This window comes from Eschrichtius robustus, chromosome 5 (assembly GCF_028021215.1).
Source record: "Eschrichtius robustus isolate mEscRob2 chromosome 5, mEscRob2.pri, whole genome shotgun sequence".
NCBI classification, from domain to species: domain Eukaryota; kingdom Metazoa; phylum Chordata; class Mammalia; order Artiodactyla; family Eschrichtiidae; genus Eschrichtius; species Eschrichtius robustus.
The window spans coordinates 56615277-56630692 of NC_090828.1; the positions used below are offsets into that span (position 1 = coordinate 56615277).

The 15416-nt window shown below is 40.3% G+C and overlaps 1 long non-coding RNA gene across 1 annotated transcript in view; it reads left to right on the forward strand.

Moving 5' to 3' along the window:
• Positions 1-15416, forward strand: part of LOC137764849 (uncharacterized) — a 377089-nt gene that overhangs the window by 97448 nt on the left and 264225 nt on the right. Inside the window, exons 2-3 of the long non-coding RNA XR_011074074.1 lie at positions 659-765; positions 3753-3827. This is a non-coding gene — a long non-coding RNA (uncharacterized lncRNA). The remainder of the gene's footprint in view (positions 1-658; positions 766-3752; positions 3828-15416) is intronic.

Sequence of the window (15416 nt, forward strand, 5' to 3'; positions counted from 1 at the left end):
TACTATTACATATGTCTTCTTCAAAGGCAACCAATGATCAAAAGTTACTTTTTTCTTAGTTGTGATTTGAAAATACAGGTAGGATATATTTAATTTTAATTTTGATAGTCATATTTGACTAGGAAATATACTATGAAAGGGCTTCCATTGTGCATGATAAATGTATCAAGACACCTCTTTTGTGCCACCTCAGATTCTCTAGCCTTTATGTCTCTCTAGAGCTCTGGATTTCTTCTTCCACTCCAGTTGCTGGATGGCAACTTATGGTTGCGGGATATAATAGATGGGAGGAAGCTGATGGTTAATTTCTCTCTTTTTTCCACCGCGTGATGGACTATACCAAGAGAAAACTTTCTGTATAGCTTATCCCAAGAGACTGTTTGTCTTTGTGAAATGACTAATTTTGTAACACAATACCTTGTATGTGCTTCCCAATCTTACCTGCCTCAGTTCTCTTTTCTATCACTCACACTGCCCTGGAATTATATCTCCCAGTAAAGCTTAGAATTTAAGACTTGCCCCAGGCTCAATTTTCAAGGGAACTTATTCCAGGACAGTAAAAGTTCTGTAAATGTTTAACAAATTGAAATGAATAAAAAATAAAATCTGAACCAAATGGGGGCTTTTGTTTAATCACTCTCATCTTTCTATACTTCAGAACTTGATCTGTACCTAGTGACTCATTCGTCTTGTGGCTGCCTCTGGATTCGTGAGTATGGTGCCTAGAAAGAAATAACCAACAAATCAAAGTCTATTTCATTGATGGTAAGTGGTCTACCAGATGACTCAAAGAGAAGTAACATTTCCAAAAGGCTGATTTAATAAGGGAAGAATATGGTGAATGAATCTGGGTGAGAAGAGAATAGTCCAGACTGTGGGCCTGAAGCCCAGCTTTTTCTCAAAGACATAGCTTACTTCTCCATAAGTCATGGCCATTTTCTCCTGTTAGAAAAACTCCTACATAAATTAGGTTTTTATTCTTCCTTGAGAAGAAAACAGAATTATTTCTCTAATAACATTCAAATTTCAAAGAATTTGTGATGTGTATATGAGACTTGAAATATCGAAAATGTGAGGCCGCTCTGTTAAAAGGACAAAAGGAAAGAAGGAAAATTTAATTTTTTTTTACCACTCTCTTGCCTTTAGTAACTGGGATTGTTAGGAACTTCCATAGTAACTAAAGGAAAATTGTTTAAGACATTCAAGATGCTAAAATAAAAAAGAAAGATACACAGCATCTGTCATATATTTTAGTGCATGTTGGTACCCAGAGCCAAGACGTTTGTGCTCTTGGGAAAATATGCAGACATTATTATTACTTTTATTGCCATCACCTTATTAATAATAAAGAAGATTGTTACAGAAATGAAAGTAAGGCGGCACCAGCAATGCTGACCTGTGTGAAACCTTTTGTAATTCAACGAAAAATGACAAGATGAGATAGCATTTAGAGTATTATCTATTTTTTGTGTGTATATGAAATTGGGGTCAAGTAATTTTATTTGCAGGTAACTGTTTTTTAAGGACTATGTAGTCAATCATATCCATAGTAAATGAGGAAAATTATAATTTTGTATATTTGGCAACTGAAAAGTATGAAAAGGAAAGCCTTGATAGGGAACTTAAAAAAATCCTGAAAAGTCTGCTTTTATCAAGATACACATAGGGAAGATTTATTATAAATCAACTGATCAGACTATGACTTATCTTCAGGGATGTTACTGGAACTGGCTATTTGAATCTTACCATCACTGGAGGTAATGCTGATCTTTTCACTGACCATAAAGATGTCTCAAAACAGTGACATAAGCTGCACCTTGGCAGAGTCCACAGAGGCCACTGCAGCAACAAATGTATTTAAGTGTTTAGTCCAGCAAAGATGTGATGTTCATCTTGCTTTTACTTCTGCTAGAAGGGCAGAAATGAAGAAACATTCATTTTGGCTACATAAAGTCATTACAAATGAGGCAAGAGGGCAGAAGAGAGTAAAGAGCAGGCAGCCCGTCCTTGTCAGGGCGAAAATTAAGAGAAGTTGTGGTGCTTCATGTCCACGGAGGTGGAATAAGTAGGATTTGCATGTGCATCCACCACTGTCATTTCTAGACTGGCGGGAACCCTGGACTCCCACAGCTGATTGGGCAGGGATTGTGCTCCCGAGTTGCATCAGTGTGTTGAGTTCTAAGAGCCATATGTGGGACAGAGAACAAACAACATTAACAGACTTCAGGTTCAGGTAGAGGAGAAAGAAGAAGAAATAAAATATAAAGGCAGACCATTCAGTCCAGACTCCTCTTTAGTGAAGAAATCCCTCTCATTGTGTCCTGGAAAAAAGTATGGCCAAGAGTATAGCCCAGTGGGACCCTAATATCAGCCTGTGAATTAGCTGTATCAGAATCTATCAGGGAGCTTTAGAAATATGCCTCCCAGAGGTTCTGATCCAGTAAGTCTGAAGTAGGACTTGGGACTCTGTATTTTAATAATTCTCTTCAGGTGTTAAAGCCAGTCATGTTTGGGAACCTTTGACATGAACTCTACTTATGCTACCAATAGCAATACTGAGCTCATTACTATTCTGTTCCTGGTTAGCTGACCTGGTTATAAATTGCTATCTTGTGTCATCAAAAATCTGCATCTTTAAGACTTCCATCCATGTTTTGGTTCTCTCTGGGTCTTTTGAAGTAATTTAAACTTCTTAGATCAAGTTGAAGAATTTGAATTTGTGGTGGAACTAGTCATTGTAGTTTTATGATGTTATCTAGCAGCAAGGTAGTCTGGGAGCAGAGAATGTGAATGATGAAGTGACCTGGATTTGGGGTTTGGAATGATGGACGATCAATGAACTGAAGGATTTTAGGATGCTAGAGAGGGTAACCATCCATTGCTGAGGAGACAGTTGAGGACTTCAGAGCAGTTGTGCACTGGTGTATAGTGAGCTGTACCTGACCAAGAGGTCCAAGAGGGCACTAGGCCCGTGGTTAGCTGGTCTTACACTGATTTCCCAGGCCTGGGTGCAGTAGGTTCTCAGTTGGTATTCTTTTGACTGACTGATTATTGCAGTAGGCAGATTAAGTAGATATGTGAGAGGAAAGTGAATTGTGCCAGAAAAGGAAAACTGACTAGAGATTTCAGAGGTAAGCAGTTCTTAGTGATGAGAAAATCCAAGTTGTGGCTGAAATGTGATGGAGTTGAGGATGAGAGTTGTTGAGAAATTTTCTGGTCATCAGCTTGGATGATTCTGTTCCTGAGAATGATGGCTGAAGATTGGGGAGAGAGAGCAACTGTGACTCAGATGCTGAAGTATTTGAGCAAAGTGTTTGGAGGTGATATGGATGTGAAATAGAAATGGAAAAGAGGATGCAGAGAGCATGGAGGGCAAGGTCCTGGCTCTGCCTTGTGGGTGAGTTTGGGCAAGTCACACATCCATTCTGGACCTCCGTATTCTTTTGAGTTAGTAACCTGAGATACAGTGATCATGTATGTAAAAGCTACTTTGAAAAGATAGACAATCTCTAAGGGCTGTCCTAGTTTTGAGATCATGTAACACAAGTATAGTTATTACACCATATCAATGTTATGAGATGCCATAAAATGTATTACAGTAAAGCTACAATTTCACTTGAAAGAAAAATATCTAAAGCCAGTACTGTAGCCCAAGCAGCCAAACAACCATTAAGCTAGGTGACTTTTATCTCTGAAATTAGTAGGTCAAGTTTGAGGAAGATGATTCTAATATTTCTTTTTCTTTCATTTAGCACATGTTGGCACCCTTTGAAAGATCCAGAAATCCACATGTTGAACATGAATCTAGGGCTGCGGTTGCTGCAAAGGTATCTTCCACAACTTGATTTTCTATAATATCAATTACTCAGGTAAAAATATGATACCACTATATGGTCCTTTGATTCTGCTATTTGGTTTTCAGATCTGTTAGAATTAGTTATAATTCTGTTAACTCTTAGTTCTGGAGACTAGACATTTTCCTCCAAGGTTTCTTTATATATCTCTTGAATCGTGGCTCCTCTTCTGACTTTGGAATATTCAAAACTCCACCCAATCTAGGGGGAAAATGCAGTTACAAAGATTAGTCTAAGCATTTCTTACATTGGCTCTACTTTATATGGTATTGCTTCCACTGTGGAGTACAATCTCAAAATCTCACGCATATCCAAAGTTGGATTCAGATATGATTTCTATTACTTGGTCTCTTGTCCTTCGTTTCTCATACAGTATTTGCCAGCTAGTCCTTTAGGAGGTTCCAAAGCTTAAAACATACTTTTGGCAAAGGAAGGAGATATTCCCAGATTCATAGTGTTCCTCCTTGCAGTATACTTGAGAGAAAGCAAAAGTCCATTTCTAAGAGCCCAGTCCTTGGCAGAGACATTATTTATGGCTAAGAACATCATAAATGCTGTAGATTATTTAAACCCTTCCTGAATGGTGTTGGTTCTAAGAAGCTGGAGGCCAGAGGTGAAGAGAGGAAAAACATTCTCTGAGAAAGATGAGATCAACTTTCCAATGTTTGGAAGGGTTTTGTCAACTTATAACTAACTCAAGTCTAATGATAATCACCATACACATCTATTATTCTCAGCAAAATATGATACAGAACAGTTGGCTGTAAGTTATTCCAAACCCTTTTGCTAAAGAAATAACAAATATAGAAAGCTCAGGGAAATCCTGTACCTAACAGAATAACCTATTTGGGAACTAGACATCCCAAGACAGATCTGGGAAAAAAGGTTATCAAATTGTTCTCTGTGCTTTGAATTACAGAGATTGAAAGTGAAACAATGGTAGCTTGCATAAAAGGAGACTAAACAATGGAAAAATAATTTTGGAAGGCACGAATGATAATCTTTTGTATTACTTTGGCATTTTTCCTGGTCCTACATTGCTGTAATATGGCTGTGCCATTTCCTTGCTCTGTTTTGCTCTCATTTTCGCATATTGAATATTAGGGGTTGAATTGTGTCACCCAGAAAACATCTGTTGAAGTCCTAACCCCCTCAGAACATGACCTTATTTGGAAATAGGACCTTTACAGAGGTAATTGAGTTAAAATGAGGTCATAAGGGTGGACCCTAATCCAATATGACAAATGTCTTTGTATAAAAAAAATTTGGACACAGAGATACGTGTATGTGGAGGGAAGATGATGTAAACACACAAGGGAGAAGACAGCCATGTGAAGATGGAGGCAGAGGTTGGAGTTATGCTGTCACAAGCCAAGGAATACCTTGGGCCACCAGAAGCTAGGAGAGAGCCATGGAACAGATGTGCCCTCATAGCTCTTAGAAGGAACCAATCTTGCTGATACTTTGATTTTGGATTTCTAGCCTCCAGAACCATGAGACAGTAAATCTCCTTTAAGCCACCCAGTTTACGGTACTTTGTTATGGCAGCCCTAGGAAATTAATACACTGTACTTACACCAAACCTAGGAACTTTCAATGTTTCATCCCATCCTTTGCTGCCTGTTGGGAAGTAAAATTCCAGACCCTCTAAAATGCCCTTAACTCTATCCTCCACCCAGTTTCTTCTGCACAGTTGTAGGTGAATGGCAGGTAAATATAGTTCCTGTTGGGAGGATTTTCACTTGTTCAGAAAGGTTGAACTGTATAAGTGATGTGAATTACATGTGAATTGTGATGCAGATTACTTCATGTCAGGACCAGTAAAACCTTAGACCTTAAGCATCCTGCAGATGAAGGAATATTGACAGATCTTAACTATGGGGATGGTGTTGTGATAATAACCAATTCAGAGTGGAATATTGCTTTTCTCCAAAGAAGATTCAAACAGGGAGTCAATAACATGAAACTTTACATCATCTAGTCCAAGATGAAATATTAGTTAAGGCATTGACTAATCAAGATTGTCTTGTCCCTTGTGTTCTTGTGTTGGGAAATAACTTAGTTCAATATCTTTAAGATTTATTCACCTTGTGAATTTGCACTGATCACATTCATTGAACTGCGGAGTGGAGCCAAGAACTGTATTTCGAAACTGAGCTGGTGATATAGGCAGACTGTGTTTCAGCCCTTGGAGTAAATCCGCCCATATTAAATATTGAAGTGTTTCTTTATGGTGCTCTAGAGACATTTTCATCATGCTGTATTCTTTGTGATATGCCGAGCCCAACCACAGCATTTGAATGCTTTTTAAAAATAGGTAGATTCTCTTGGTAAAAGTTACTTGAAAAGCTGGTATGAATGAATGACAGAAAATACCCATGTGGACATTTAAAAAATATAAATAAAATATACCTGGTGAAAAGGGAAAATATAAATATTTTAACTTATACACGTGTATGTATGTTCATACTCATATCCATACATATTTTAAGTCCAGTTTATATATCTGTAGAGAAAGGAATTCATTTGCATGCTCATGAGTCCTTTACTTTATGTCATCATAGTCCTTTGTCAGTTAGATATTGTTAACCACCATTGCTACTACTGGTAGTGCTACTATTACTGTAGTTACCATTTAGTGGGTTTTACTAAGCACCAGTGATGTGATAATTGCTTTGTCTACATAGAACCTTTTAACCCCTTTGGCAGGAAGTATATATCTTTGTCTCCATTTTTCAGACTAGGAAACTAAGGCTCAGTGATATGAAGTAGCTTGGACAAGATTACACAGTGGTGGAGCAAGGATTAGAAATCCAGAGCTTTTTGACCCCAAAGCTTGTGTTCTTATCTACTTTGCAATTTGGTCTCAAGTGTACTGTTGGGAACACAAAACATCCTATTAGGACAGGTAAAGACCCTACTCTGAGAGCTCAGTTCTAAGTTGGCAGAGATCGGTACACAGCTGACATACATACAAGGAAACAGCAGGAGTGCCTCAGGGACTGAACGATGCAAAAGTAGTACCAGTGGAGAGAGAAGCCATTCCTGGCACTAAACAACCAGCACGAGCTCCTTGTAATAAAAGTAATGAGGACTCAGTCCCTTAGTGTATACCTCATGCAGCCATGGATGAAGACTGAGAACCTTATGTAACGAGGGCCCTGATCCAGGAAATGACCATCCAACACAACACTGCAGGGGACAGGAACATGCCGAGTGTGCAGAACAGACAGAAGGCTAGCAAATTTGGGTGACTTGAGAAGAGGAAATGGGTGGCATGGGAACAGAGACAGCTCTCTTGACCACCATTGGCTAAGAGGAGGAATTATAAGTTAATATAAGAAACCCATATGGAACTGTTTAAAATCATGGCCATGAATCCTTTAACACTCTTCTCATGGAAGGGTAGGGGTCTGTGTCTCCTCTCCTTGGATCTGAGCAGGCTGGTGACTGCTTCGGCCAAAAGAGTATGATGGAAGTGATGCTATGTCACTTCTGAGGCTAGGTCACAAAAGACCACGCAGCTCCTGCCTCATCACTCTTGAGCCCTGAGACTCCAGGTAAAAAGTCTGATTATCCTGAGGCTGCCATACTGGAAAGGTCGCATACAGGTGCTCTGGCTGATAGTCCCAGCTAAGTCCAGTGTTACAGCCATTTTCCTTCCGCTGTAAGGTGTCAGACGTGTGATTGAGGCCATCTTCCAGCTGAATATAGCAGAGTGATCACCATCAGCATCACGTGGAATAGATGAATCACCCAGATAAGCTCAGCCCGAATTCCTGATAGATAGAATCATGACTCATAGTAAAATTGTTGTTTTAAACCATTGGGTTTCAGAATAATTTATGTAGCAATAGATAAGTGGAACCCCTAGGTATGGAATTCATAGTTCATTAACCATTTCTACTCATTAACCTGGTGGAATAATTGCCTGTGGAACCTCGGGGTGAGATGTAGAACAACAGGGGTCTCCATCATGAGTTAGATTGTGAGGTCTCAGAGTATGTATCGCAGTGTTATTGAATGATGTTGGTTATATAGGAAAGCAGTCTGCCTGGAAAAGGAATAGATCATGAAAGTGGAGACTCAGGTTCTGGGCCAGATCTCTGTGGTTTGGACTCTAGCTTTAGTTCTCCTACCGATACACTGTCAGAACTTGGGCAAGTCTTGCAAACTTGTTAATACTTGGTAATAATACCTGCTCTACCTACCACCTAGGGGAGGATGTGACCTTAAGAAAACTATGAGCTAGTATTGTGAAAGCAATTTAAAAAGTAGGAAGCACTGCAAAAATGAGTTACTTCTCGGTTGATTCAGAGAGCTTCATTTATACTGCTGCTTTGACTTATCACATTGTATTCCCTACTCCTTGCACCTAGAATAGGACAAAGTTTATAGTAGGTGTTTAATAAGTATTTGTTGAAATGGCTTCTTAAGAGTTAACACTAGATAAGGGAGAAGATCTAGTTAGAGACTAGTGGAGACTTTTTATAATGTTTGTAGTATAAAAGATGTTAGACATAATCCATTCCCATCCATCTTAATTTTCTAATGCACTCAATAGAATACCATATATTTGAACTTGACAAATATTAGTAAAAAGCCAGATGAAGCCTGTCATCCAGTGTTTGCAGTGGGTACAATACTTACCAGTTCTGCCTTAAAATAGTAGAAAGCATGATAAGAGAGAAGGATAACCAGAAGAGATAGAGATCATTTCAGTGATTAATGAATACAGCATTGTCCAAAGTTTATTGCCTGGAAAATCAAGCTGCTAGAAACACTGGGTGTCCTATACTGACAGAATGCCTTGGATCCTCTAAAGAGCTACAGAGGAAGTTCACAGGCCAGTGTTGCCTTGTATGGTTAAAAGAATCACCGTGAGCCGCTCCTGTGTCAGACCCCACTCCAGCTGCTCAGGAGAGTAGGCGTGTAAAAGACGCGGTCCCTTCCCTTGGGGAGTTTACAGTTTAGAAGGAGGGCGCTGCCTTCAAGTTGTTTTTGTACTTCATCTGTGAAACAATGTTTTAGATGCTCTCTTTTCCCTGCCCAGTACTTTCTTCCTTCTAGAATTTGGGGAATCTGCTTATAACAACAGAAAGCTACTGGGAAGTTGTACAGATGGGGAGAGCCCTTCCTTCCCTTTTCTTCATCCTTTTTGGCACTCAGTTCCTCCTCTATCAAGTAAGGATCATAGTTTCTTTACTGTCTTTGGAGTAATAAAAAAAATCCAGAATGCATCTAGAACAATGCTTGCAGTGGCAACTGGGTAAAATATCCTCCCCACAGTCTCCCTTTTCCCTTCAAAAGTACTGAAGCGTTCTGTTTGTCCACAATGTTCTGAAATTTGTGCAGCCCTCGCAAGGATTAGGGATATATTTCTGTGGTTTGATTCAGTTCCTTATCTCTCTGAAGTGGGGTGGTGGATGAAAAGAATTACTTGTATTGCAAAATTGAAAGAGTGTCTAAAGACTCTTTATCTCCAAATAGCTTTCTTCTGATGCCCTGAAATTCCATCAGAAATCTATTTCTTGGAGGTATTTGGTTTTTAGACTCCCTATTAAAATGCAAAATTTCTCCAAGCCAGAAGGAGGCAGTGGAGTGTAGTGGAAATGGGAGTAAGTTTTAAGCCATACAGACCTGAGTTTAAATACCGAGTCTTCCACTTTGTTGCCTTGGGCAAGTTATTTAACCTCCTGAGCTTCAGTTGTGTTTTTTTATTTTTTCCATAAAATGTCTTGGATGGTTGTCACAAGGCACATAAATAATGTATGCAAAATGGTAGACAGTCAGTGAATGGTGGTTATTATACATGAGCCATGCTATCACATCAGCTTATCAAAACTACCATAGGGTAGGTATACAGGGAAGGAAGAGCCAACCAGAAGAGTAAAGAGGGCCAAAAAAGGAAGGTGGACAGGCCTTCAAAATATTGCCTGAGTCATAATTTGTCTAGAGCAAGAGATCTGTGAATTTGAATGGGAAAAACGTAAGTATTTTCACTAAATTCTAACTGAAATTTAACATTTCCTTTTATTATGTATATAAGCAACAAACCCCAATTATATCAGCAGTATCTGTGAATTTTTCACCAAATCATAAATTTTTTAAATAACATATTATAGTGGTTACAGATATTTCAAAATACTTTGTATACTAATCACTACTTTAAACTTATGATAAATATTATTCTTGCTCCTGACACTTGCTATTTAATATATTAATAAAAAAGCACAAATACTACTATGCCACAAAATTGCTTTTAAAAATGTTTTTATAACAGTATTTCAAGATGATTGTCTCCTTTTGCAATCTTACTCATTTCTTATGTGTATTCTGCAAAGGGGTCCATACAATCCCACTCCCAAAAGAATTGAAATCAGGATCCTGAAGAGACACTTGCACTTCCAAGTTCATTGCAGCACTATTCACAATAGCCAAGATATAGAAACAACCTGAGTGTCCACTGATGGATGAATGAATGAAGAAAATGAGATTTATATATACAATGGAATATTATTCAACCTTAAAAAACAAGGAAATCCTGCCATTTACAATGACATGGATGGATCTGGAGGGCATTATGCTAAGTAAAATAAGCCAGACACACATGGACAAGTACTATATGATCTGACTTATCTGAGGAATCAGAAATAGTCAGATTCATAGAAGCAGAGAGTAAAATGGTGGTTACCAGGAGCTGGCAGAGGGGGAAATGGGAAGTTATTTTTCCACAGGCATAAAGTTTCAGTTATGCAAGATAAATAAGTTCTAGTGTCTATAGTTAACAGGATTGTATTGTACAGTTAAAAATTTGTTAAAAGGATAGATCTCCTGGGACTTCCCTGGTGGTCCAGTGGCTAAGACTCCACGCTCCCAATGCAGGGGGCCCAGGTTCGATCCCTGGTCAGGGAACAAGATCCCGCCTGCCGCAACTAAGACCAGGCGCAATCAAATAAATAAATAAATGAATATTTTTAAAAAGGGTAGATCTCCTGTTAAGTGCTACCACAATTTAAAAAAAAGTGGTGCAGCCACTCTGGAGAAAAAAGGGGTTCCATAGACATTACTGGATGGCTAAAGGGGGCCATGGAACGAAAAAATTAGAGAAATTTTGTCTAAAGCAAAACCAGCTGGCTAGTATAGCTAATCAGAGTCACTGAAGAGTTTATCTCCTTTTCTGAGGTTTATTGGTAACAATAGAGATTCTTACCACTCTGGCCTTCTATAAATCAAGCAAAGGGAGTGGGAGCTATTCTATATATCTCTATATCTATCTCTCTCTCTCTCTCTCTATTTGTCTCTATCTCTCTATATCTATGTATTTTTTTCTTCTCATTTTCACATCCAGGAGTGATCATTATGGACAAATATGAGAATTGTGTCAATTAAGTGCATTACAAAGAGAAAGTTAAAAAGAAACGTTGGTGTTTGACCTTGAATATCATATCTCTTTCTTATGAGTGGGAAGTAAACATTAAGTTAGTGCTGTGGGGAGATTGGGACAGACCAGTTTATTATTTTTACTGACCAGTTGAGATGTTCAGTCTGTTCATTCCAGTCCCCTCATCTGTAAGATGGTCAAGACATATGGAAAGTGCTCTGGGGACTTTCTGCCTGGCTCCCATAGCTTCTCCCTCGACTTTTCTGGGTCTTTCAGGTTAGTTTTATTTGGGGGTAGCTGAAGGGATACTGAACACTAGTAACAAAGTCTCCTCTCAAATACTGTGATTGATAAAGCACTGTGGCAAGGCTAGGAGACTCAGGTATACGGCTGGGTGCAAAGAGAGGGAGAAAGAGAAAAGACCAAGAGGACATGTGGAACTTGAAGATTTGGCAGTTGATTCCCCAAAGCTCTCTCTTCCCCTGGAAGGCCCTCAGAAAGTCTTCATGCACCAGGGCAAATGTCACTGCACCCCAGTTTGAAGACCACTGAGCTACTTCAACTCATTTATTGCAATTTGCCCCAGTTCATCTTGATAGTTAGTGGCAGAGACCAGAACAATCTATGGGTCTTGAACTCTGCACCACTGTATCCACCACTGCCCCAGCGTGGCCACAGGACATTGGAATTGAGGTGGGTGGATTGAAACACTGTCACCCCAGGAATTAACCAAGTTGAGTAGATTATTATTATTTTTCTTTGTAAACTCCACATGGTTAACCAGCCTTTTTTGTTTCACAAAACATAAATGCCCTGGCTTTGTTTTTCTGTTTCTTTCTGAAAAACACTGCCTTTGTTCTTACAGTCCCACTGAGAAGGAGGGGAACACAACTTCTCATTGCTATGCAGTCCTTGCCACTGAGCAGCAGTGTGGAGCGAACGCCTCCTTTGCAACACAGGAGTCGTTTATGTTTGGCACGCTCAGAGGCTGAACAAACGGATAGATCTCTTCCTTTGTGTTTCCACACCCCAGTGGAGTGGGAAGGGGGTGTCCCATCAGTACAATGGTTGGACCAATTGCATTTTTCCCCACAGGCACGAATTTGCATGGAAATTGCTGCTCTGTGTTGGCAGGACTCTTCTAAACATTTCACCCAAAGAATTATACCCAACATGGGAGTTTGCCCTCTGGGCTGTATCTCTGTTGGATGAGGGAAGTGAAATTCCCCAATGAAAAAGGACTTGCCTCAAGTTTTCAGATTCAGGAATTACCAGCGTAACACTCCAGCAGATTTTATGGTCTCCTGAGTTGTCTGTGTAAACGTTGTAAATGCTGGGGTGGTGCAGGAGTCTTTGGGGGTGGGAGGTGGGTTCAGGATTTTGATCTTGTGTTAATGATTGGAGGACGTGTTAAAGTATTTCCCCAAATTCTCTGATTGTGGCAGGCAAAAATACTGACCGTGCTGCAGGTTGGAGGAGGAGCAAAGTGGGAGCAGGGTAGGAAGGAAAGTCAGGCAAAATAGTGCAGTGACTGCCATGCCTCCCACCTCAGGTACCTTGTCCCTGCCTCGGTGGGGCCTCCCACCAACTTCATGGCTCCAGGTCTCTCCTTTCTCCTACCACCTAACCTTGCTTTGAGGAATGTGCCCGACATCCGACATCCGGTAGTTATCCCTCAGTATGGATTGAAGTTTACTGAAGCTTTTCCTGGGACACAGTCTCCTGTACCTCGGAGGTGGAATGAAAAGCTTGGCCTGAGGTTTCAGTCGTTGTGAACAGGTGGGGACGTTTTCAGTTTTTATTGTATTTGGTAAATCTCCGTAGGTAGGTAATTGCCTACTCTCTCTAGACTCAAGATTGGCCCTGTTTTGACACCTCAGTCTTATGAAATGACCAGAAATTGGGTCTAATCCAGAAAATGAGGGGTGAAAATGTGTCAGTGTTGGCGGAGTGTCGGGTTGCTGAAGTGCTAGATGAATATCTAGAAAATTCCTTCTGAGACCTTCCAGCCATGGCCATGTTTCCTCACAGAGGGTTAGAGCCCCAGGAGGTCCAAGGAGGGCTCCAGGCACCGCTGTCGGCTAACTCCAAAGAGAGAGGTCTGAAATGTTAGCAGTTTTATGTTTGTGGAGAGGAGGAGGGACATTTGGGAGCTGGAGTGGTTTGAACAGGGAAGCTGACAGGGCTCTTCACTTCAAGAGCTTAAAGAGAAAACACAGCGTATGTATGAGGTAATATCAAGTAGGAATAAAAAAATCAATTCAATCAAGTGTGAGCCTTTGAATTATTAATACGCCTGAAGTTCCCTCGGGACAGAGGAGTCTACTAGGTGGCTTTTAATGCAAGGTTTAAAAGTTTTGCTCATTTTGATTTTTCATAAATTGCTTTATTTGATGGGGGGGTTGGGTCTTTTTATATAATCATTATAATGGAATTTGGATAAGTGGACAGCATTAGAGAAGGGAGTGAGGGTTTGGATTGAAGGAATTAGGATGATGTGAGTGGAAGCAAAAGAAAAGGTAGAGGAAAAGCCAAGGAGGAGGGGTAGAGGCTGCAGGGAGGGCACAATTTAAAGGAACAATCTAGTGAAAGGAAAGAAGCAGCTAATCTTAACTTTCAGGCATCAGGCAGGGGTTGCAAACTGGCAGTCCATAGGTCACATCTGCATGTCCATAGGCAAGGGCACACATAATTTAAAAATATATTAAAATTGTCAATAACGTTTAAAAATTGAGATATTTCACATTAAAATGTGGGTTTATGAGTTCTCTGGGAAGATCAGAGGAGCTGGCACCACTGACCACAATCCTACAATGCAATGATAGGTGGCTGGCTCCTTCTGCTTGGGCAGGAGTTCTACAGTTTGCATGTGCACTCTTGTTTGTTTGTTTGTTTGTTTTTGGCCATACTGTGCAGCATGTGGAATCTTAGTTCCCGGACCAGGGATCGAACCCACGTCCTCTGCATTGGAAGAATGGGGTCTTAACCACTGGACCACCAGGGAAGTCCCTGCATGTGCACACTTGATTGCCGCTCTCTTGGTCACCTCACTCATTTACATCATCTGCTCTGCCTGTGTGGCACTTAATTTGTAAGCTCTGGACTCAGCCTGTCTTGGCCTAGGGAAGGGAGGCTGTCTATTGCCTGGCTTCCCAAGGGAACTGCTCGTCCCTGCTGATGTTCCTGATGACTAAAGGACGATGTCAGGAATATCGTCCTTTAGTCATCACTGTAAAGGACATCGGCCCTGGTTGCTTCCCCTGGCGCTCATCATCACCTGCTCTCTTTTCCAAGCATAGCTCTGTAATAGAGACCTTGGGCTAGAGTCTCCAGAAGGCTGAACCTTAAGTGAGGCAGGGCATGGACATGGGTTGTGCTGCCATATAGTATATACATGAGCTTTGGAGTCAACAGCGAGGGTACTTGGTTGCCTGAATTGACAGCCATTATTTTAACTCCCCAAGTACCTTCTGCTCAACACCCCCTGCCACCTTCTTTGTCTTCTTCATACTCTTGAATGGTTGATTTCCTTTCTTTTTTTTACCAATTAAAGTATCATAATTCAGGGAAAGCTAAGAAAATGCTAATGAGTACAAAAGAATAAGCAAATGGTATGTAACATAACAGTAAATAGTCAATAGTAATGGAATATAATGTGAGTGGTGTTTTCTGGATTGGTTGGAGAGGAAAGGCCCCCATGGGGCAGAAAGGGTGTTCTATTGGGCAGTAAAGGGATCAAGCTGTAGACATTTAGGAAAGGTCTTTCAGGAGAGAGGTCCTCCTACAATTGAGTTGGTCAAGGCCTGCTGCTAATGTCTATGGATCTTAGAAAGTAAAGAGTACACATCAGAGTGGGATATCAGGAAAGCTAGGGAAATGTATCATGACATCAGGGAGGGCCCATATGGATGGTGGTCACAAGATCTTTTGAATGTGCTTAAGATCAGAAATTGGAAATGGTGCTTTAGGGAAAGGAGTTTGCCAGCCTTAAACACAAATACTGAATTAATCATTTCTATAACAATTAAGTGTATTAATAAAGCTGTGAGAAGAGTCATTGTCCTATACCTTCAGTAGTTCCATAAGTGGTATGAAAAGTAAATACGTAAATTATATAGCATGCCAGGAAAATAACGCACCTAAGAAATGCATCTAAGAATACGCAGATGTGAGTGGGT